This window comes from Jaculus jaculus, chromosome 9 (genome assembly GCF_020740685.1).
Source record: "Jaculus jaculus isolate mJacJac1 chromosome 9, mJacJac1.mat.Y.cur, whole genome shotgun sequence".
NCBI lineage: Eukaryota > Metazoa > Chordata > Mammalia > Rodentia > Dipodidae > Jaculus > Jaculus jaculus.
The window spans coordinates 30524906-30533045 of record NC_059110.1 but is presented as its reverse complement, the minus strand read 5'-3'; positions in this window follow the sequence as shown (position 1 = coordinate 30533045).

The window sequence follows — 8140 nt, the reverse complement described above, 5'->3', positions numbered from 1 at the left end:
TTCACTGTTTAAACATCAAGTGACAAAACACAATGAAAGCCCTTTTGGTGAATTTACTCTCTGATTACTGATTATTGTGAATAATCCTATATGAAGTGAGGATCATTACTTCCCCTCTTTTATAGAGGGAACTGAAGCTGGGGGACACCAGACAGTGTGTCCAAGGTCACATTGTTTCATGATTGGTGTTTTCTTTTTTTGTTTTTTTCTGACTTGACTGGTCAGACAGACCCTGTTAGATTTTCTTTCATTTTGGCCACTTTCTCTCTGAAACCAGTCCAATCGGAACTACAGTGGCAGCTCACATATGACCAGATTTGCTATGGAAATGAAGAGGCAGGTCAAAAATGTGTGTGCCACCTATTGCTAACCATGCCCAGTTACACACAATGGCAAGAAGAATGAACAACCCACAGAAGGATAAGCAAGCTGCAGCGAAGGGAAACAGCTGGCCATGAGCTAAACCAACACTCAGACGCATCACCCAATGGTTCATCAGGATACGTGCACTATAAGAAGGCTCCTGTCGATGCAGAGGATTATGACTGGCCAAAGGCTGAAAGTAAGGAATGCTTGACTCTAAATGAGACGACTACATCATACCCTCCAGGGCTCAGGGAACATCATGGAAGAAGGGACAGAAAGAGTATAAGAGCAGCAGGATGGAGAGGAGAGCCATGGGACTCTGGCATCTGAACATGACCAGGCCATTGCACCCATGAACTCCGACCAAATGTGCTTTTCTGCACTGGACCTGCACAGGATGAGGCCAGTCAATATTCTGCTACACGCAGGCAAAGGGCCAGGGAGGCCGCTTTCCTCCTTAGAGAACTCATGACAGCTGAGAGTTCAGGGACAGTCATTGTCTTAGTGGCATAGCTACTAGTAAGAGAGTGAGTGAGAATGAGGGGGGATAAGAACGAGTAATGTGGGCTACATATGATCAAATTATATCATCTCTGAAAATGTCAAAAACAATACAAGTAAATAAATATTTAAAAGGTTCGCGGGCTGGAGAGATGGCTTAGCGGCTAGGCACTTGCCTGTGAAGCCTAAGGACCCCGGTTCGAGGCTCGATTCCCCAGGACCCACGTTAGCCAGATGCACAAGGGCGTGCACGCATCTGGAGTTCGTTGCAGTGGCTGGAAGCCCTGGCGCGCCCATTCTCTCTCTCTCTACCTCTTTCTCTCTCTGTCTGTCACTCTCAAATATATAAACAATTGAACAACAAAATATTTTTTTTTAAAAAAAGGTTCGCTGCTGGCGAATCAGACTAGAGAGCATGCTGTGCATTAATATCACTCGGTGGAGATGTGGAGAGGCACACGTGCCCCTGGCTCCTTCGGGGCAGGGTTCACAGAACACTTCTTGCGCTGATTGTCTTGTGTCGCTATGTCAATGCACCTACCTTGATCTCGCAAATTCCTTTCAACAAATCTCCTATACAATTACTTGTTCCCGTGGACAAGAAGATACATTGTAAGACATCCTTTTATATGATAATTACAAAGCTGAAAATGAACTAAATGTGCATGAGTTGGTGTGTCTTATCATTAATTATTGCCCCTGTAATAAGAAGTATCAGAAATTAGAAGGTGCAGTGCAGTGGTCCCAGGAAGCACTCCAGGAGGCTGTGCTGTGGAACAGCCTTCCACACACGACAGCCATTATCACCTCAATCGGAGCAGCTGTGGCTACCTGAAAGCGACTTTCACGATTGACTTGTTGATATTCCCACCCAGGAGGAGTTGGGGGGGGGATCAGAGCCTCGCCTGAGATTCAGCCTGTCAACTGGATCTAATTCTTCCCCAGTTGCCTGTGGTCAGGTACATGAAGTTTGGAAAACTAACTGAGGAGAGGACTCCTTCTATGCAGCTATAGGGAAGATGCTATCTCTGCTGAGGTGAAACTTTTCAGTAATGTGACTGCTCCTATAAGCAACCCCTTGATGGTACTCCATATGTAATCCCAGTAAACTCATCGGTTCCTCAAACTTTACAGTAATGTGGCTGCTCCTATAAACAACCCCTTGATGGTACTCTATATGTAAGCCCAGGAAACTTATCAGTTCCTCAAGTTGGACTTTGGCAGGATCATGAATGTGGTCTATCATTGGTGTACTATCTGGAGGACCAGATGTTTCTTCATGTTTCTCCATGGAAAAGTTCCCACAGTGGGCTGCAGTAGGAAGATCACTGAAGCTCAGAAGGAGGAGGTCAGCCTGGGCAATATGCAAGACCTCACCTCAAAAATAAATGAATAGGGGCTAGAGAGATGGATTCATGGTTAAGGCACTTGCCTACAAAGCCAAAGGACCCAGGTTTGATTCCACAGGACCCACCTAAGCCAGATGCACAAGGTGGTGCATGTGTCTGGAGTTTGTTTGCAGTGGCTGAAGGCTCTAGCACACTATTGCCTCTCTAATAAATAAATAAAATACATATGAAATAAATTAATAGGGCTGGAGAGATGGCTTAGCCGTTAAGCGCTCACCTGTGAAGCCTAAGGACCCCGGTTCGAGGCTTGATTCCCCAGGTCCCACGTTAGCCAGATGCACAAGGGGGCGCACGCGTCTGGAGTTCGTTTGCAGAGGCTGGAAGCCCTGGCGCGCCCATTCTCTCTCTCCCCCTCTATCTGTCTTTCTCTCTGTGTCTATCGCTCTCCAATAAAAAATAAATAAATAAATAAATAATTTAAAAAAAAAAAGAATGGCAGACCATAGAGACCCACAGGAGAGGAGAATAAAGCAGGGCACCGGGTAGACTTGAGGAGAATGAGGAAGGAAGGGACATCTGTGCAGGTAGAGAACAGCATGCACAAGAGAGAGCTTGGGAACAGGGACAGAATTCGAGGCAAAACCAGTTTGCACTAAGCACAGCTAGAAGCAAAACCGATTTGCAATAACCCCTCCACTCCACTGTTGCTGCGGTTTGTCTAGGGCTTCTAAGAGATTATCACACCAGCACTTCCAAGAGTTATTTTTTTTTTTTCATTTTTATTTTTTTGGTTTTTTGAGGTAGGGTCTCACTCTAGCCCAGGCTGACCTGGAATTCACTAAGGAGTCTCAGGGTGGCCTCGAACTCACAGTGATCCTCCTACCTCTGCCTCCCAAGTGCTGGGATTAAAGACGTGCGCCACCACGCCCGGCGCCAAGAGTTATTTTTTGTTTGTTTGCTTGTTTAGTTCTGTGAATGTACCATGTACACCTTGACATAACTATCCTTATGGGATGACTATTTGATAGTGATTGATTATATAAACAGCAAAGGACTCATTTATTTAATACTCTTCAAAATAAAATACTTCCTTTCCCACCCTAACAAAACACCTTACTGTCATTCTGTAAGTCCAAAAGAGCTTAAGAAAATCATGTGTGTTTAAATTTGGATATATATATCATCCAATAGTTATAAGTAGGATGGTTTTATGATGACTTCCTGACTTTTTTAAAAAATCTTTTCTTGGAGTGGGGATTCTGACTTTTTTCATCTTATACAGGGAACACTGGGGGCTCTTCTCTGGGTATTGTGATTGTCCTGACCATGGGGCGCTGACTTGGTGCCCAGTATCACTTGAGTTTTCTCCCACTGAGCAGGCCTCATGTCCAATCAGAGGACAGCTGGTTACCCACAAAGGCGGTGTGCCATCATTTCAAAAGTGTGTACATCGTGTCTGGCTGGCAGGTTGTGTGGTTTGCAGGGTCTCCTGCTCATTGATGCCATTAGAGACCGTTGTCATGCAACAGCTCCCATAGCACTTTCCAGCACCATGAGGGTTTGCCAGGTGAGGACTGGCTTTCCTCTCAGTTCCCACGTTGTCTCTTGGTGTCCTGAGATGGCAGCCCGTGGGGTTTTCAGCAATTTGGTCTTATCTTTTACCTCTGTCTGGCAACCAAGTGCTTGGCAAAGGCCTCCATTTTGGGGGAAAATCACACAAATCACACTGGCCAGCTGCTCGCTGTGGGTGTTCACCCAGAGCTGGCCATGGTTTAAGGCCATGAGCCAGAGCCCATGGTTTAAAGAGTAGCCTTTCTCCACCTTCTACTGGGCATTTCAGTCTGGCCTATCCACCTCTCTTATCCTGGGTTCTATATCATATGCTGGCTTCCAGCAATTTCCTATAGTGCTGATTGGTTTAGTCTTTGGTTTTATGTAGTTGCCCTCCTCACCCTCCCTTTCTCTGAACACCCCTTTCACCCCAGTCTTCTTTCCCTCTCCCAGTCTGTGTGTTAACCCCTCCCCTCCTCCCTCCCTGGCTCCCCTTTCTGCTGGTCTCATTCTAGTTTACACATACATAGCCCTTGTGTGCACCCCTTTTACACTATACCTCCACTGCTGTAGTTTAGGAGCTACCAGTGACAAAGAACATGTGATGTTTGTCTTTTTTAGTCTGCATGACCTCTCGTTCTTTCCTCTTTTTCTTTTAAGTTGCTTGATTGCCTAGGATGAGTCTATTTTAACATGCAACTTTTACAGTTATAGTAATGTAACTGAATGGTAGGAATCAATCCTCAAGACTCACTGATCAGAGTGGACATGGTGTGTTGTGCACCTCCTCAGGTACCCGCCTGCTTTTACCTTTATTGTCCTTTCTAGAGTTTCTACAGAATCCTGAGGCAATGCAATAGCAGAGTGTTAGCTTGTGATAAGTTTGGATGCATGGCCCCACAGACTCAGTCAGTTTTGTTTAATCAAATTTCCTACTTGAGCCCCTAGCTGGCAGATTCCTGCTTCAAGGGGGCATATCATCAGGGCAGATCTCGGGAGTCAGGCCATAGGGTGTGTTTGGGGTTGGATCTCTTCATTCCAGCCCAAAGGCATATTCCGTGCAGCTGGGCTCTGGCATTTGCGCTTTCTGGGGTTTGCTTCTCTCTCTTCAGTGCATGTTGGAGTAATCACCGTCTACTGCCATTGATGGAGTTTCCTCTGCACGTTTTAAAATTATTTATTTTATATGAATTATAGTAGGTTATGCTTTTATCCCCTCACCCTAGCTCCTGTTACCCTGGAGGCCCTCCTCAATGGGTTATGGTAGTCACTGTGGGGTCATGAAGCCCTCAGTTAGTCCCCATGGGGTAGTGGGGGACTGTGATTCAGAGTCTTCCTGCCCACTCTGTAGCTCTTAAAATCTTTCTACCCTCTTCTGCCACTTACAATGTTCCCTGAGCCATAGAAGGCCTATTGGCAGTCTGATTTAGTGTAGAGTTCTCTGTAGCCTCTGGATTTCTGCTTTGGTAGGTTTTTATTGATCACCATATCATTCACCATGTCTGTCACCACTGCCCTGGAGCTGGCTGTCAGGCTAGCAGTAAGAGCAGTATTCATGTTGGCTCAATACAGTGGCCATTCCTGAGGAATGCAAGACAGATTCAGGACAAACTATGCAGGAAATGGCCAGGGTCAAGCAAGTGGGAAAAATGATCAGAGAATGAAACTTTGTAGGTGGACAAGAGCTGTCTAAGTAGGGGAGGGAAGTTAACGGACAATGAGAGGGTAATTCCCCATCAAGAAATTACCTGGTTTGTTATTCTATATTCCTTTTATCTCCACAAGACCTTTGGTCATTGGATTATGTATCTCTGGGTTTCTCATTCCTATTTCTTGGTTCTTTACATCTCAAATTTTAAAATATATATCATATAAATAACAGAAGACCTTGCAATAAAATTATGAGAACATCCCCATTGCTTTCTGCAATGTCTAACTTTTCTCTCCCACTGAAAAATCTTATAGAATGAATAAGCATAAAAAGCCCTATCATGGGCTGGAAAGATGGCTTAGCGGTTAAGCGCTTGCCTGTGAAGCCGAAGGACCCTGGTTCGAGGCTCGGTTCCCCAGGTCCCACGTTAGCCAGATGCACAAGGGGGTGCATGCATCTGGAGTTCGTTTGCAGAGGCTGGAAGCCCTGGCGCACCCATTCTCTCTCCCTCTCCCTCTATCTGTCTTTCTCTCTGTGTCTGTCGCTCTCAAATAAAATAAATAAAAATTTTTAAAAAAAGCCCTATCATTACGGAAATAACTACCCTAACTTCTATGAGTCAAGATATTATTCATTTTCCCCTCCACCCACCTTCTTTTCAGCCTCAGCCCAAAGAGGAAGATATATTACAGCCCCACCCCACCAGAGAACCAAACTCTTAAAAGACGATTGATATGAAATACTAGTGGGCATTTTGCATGTACTCCATTCTGGGGAGTTAAGGGTGGCCTTGCACTCTGCATTGGTTTGTATATAAATTAGTCCCCACAGACTTATGTATTGGGGCATTGTCAGCTGATGGGTTTTGGTGACTGGAACTTAAGAGTGCTAATCATCAATGGATTAATGGATTCATAATGTGACAGCATTATTGGGAGGCGGGGCCTATTTGGAGGAAGTAGGTCACTGGGGTTGGGTTCTTAGAGGATGTTACCACAGCCCCTTCCTGTATCCCTTTGTCTCTGCTCTCTGCCACATGCTGTCATCACGATGTCATCCCAGGCCCCAAACCAGAGTCAAGGACTCTGGACTAAAACCTCTTATGCTAACCTTTCTTCCTGCACTCCCCCCCCCCCCGAGGTATTTGTCACAATAGAAAGTCTAACACTCCCTAAGTCAACCAGACTCTAAGGAGGTAATGCTTATGGGACCCCAACAAATAAAACTGGGGTCTAGAAAACTTAGAGGGGAGGTATGAAGGAGAAGTTCAAGAAGCATGTGTATGGAGTTGTTTCAAGAGTAAACAGGTCACCCCCTAACACATGCCATTTGGGAAAATGCTAAAGGCCCCCTACGGTGGACACATTTGACCTCTCCTTGAGACACTCCTCACCCTCACTGCAATTAGGCAAAGCCATGTGGATGGCTTTGGCCAGGAGCAGTGAATAGAAGCCCAGCCTGCTGGGAACCACCCAGCCTCTCCCACTGCCACAGAGACCACAGAGGCTTTGTGTTGGCAGACACAGGATGTTGAACTTCTACTGACTGGGAGTGCCAAGTAACTGTATGGGGTCCAATTTCAATAAATGGTGACGCTTATAGCAAATGAACAGTTTGGTAGGTCACTGTATTTGGAGGTCAATTTGTAACTGTTCAAGCAAAAATAAATAAGACAGCCTACCTTGCTCAACAGACATATAACTAGAGAACAAATATTTCAGATTTCTCATTCAGGCTCTGACAGATGTCTAGGGTCTTACAGGTGCTACATGCAAGCAGGTGTTAATGATGTAGTTCCACACCGAGACCCTAATCATACAGACATCTCAGTGGCCAGGTGGGAAGGAAGACCTGAAGCAGGGGCCAAAGGAAAGACTGAAGCTCCATGGGGTGCAGTTATGTGTCTCCTCAACTTTCATATCATAAAAGTTAAATCAGTTGTCAGTATCTGGTAGTAGTACTCGAGGCCACAAGCTGTGGAGGGCATTTAACTCCTGGTCGCCGGAGCCACATTTGTACCAGGATGCTGCGGGTCGGCCATTAGAATCAGGCAGTGCCATTGTTCTGAACCACTGGCCAGAGAAAACACGATAGTTTACAAGCATTCAGTGAAAGTAATTGCTCAGAAAAGTAGAGGACTCTGAAATGATTCTGACTCATAAGCCCTTAGGATGAACATGACTGACTCCTCCGCCCCTTTCAAAACTTGCCAATGTATCTGATACCCTCACTCCTAATTACTACAGCAGCAACGAACTCTCTAGCTTTAATTCCTGAGTCAGATCCAATTTGGCCAAGGGCATGGGTTTAATAATTAATTTTTAAAATAGAGTTTTACTTGGCCAGGGGCCATTTCCTATTATCTAAAACATTTAACAGGACACTCTAAGCATCTACGAAGTAGGACTGTGGAACCTAAAACACAAGACTTTTTCATCCACACACACAATCTACTGGGAATGATAGTACAAGTTTCACTTCTCCACTCTGGCGGGAGCTCAAGAATAAAGCAGGATTGTTGGTGGATCTGTGCCTATAGTCAAAGTAATAATAAAGGGCAGAGACTGGAATGGACCTAAACCCCAGGCACCAGTGTGCTGCATCTCAGCCTCACTCGCCACATAGCAGGTGTGCTTCAATGGGTGAAATGCAAGAAGCAGGGTCTGTGTTAGTCAGAGTTCTCTAGAGGAACAGACCTGATAGGATAAGTATGTATAATTAA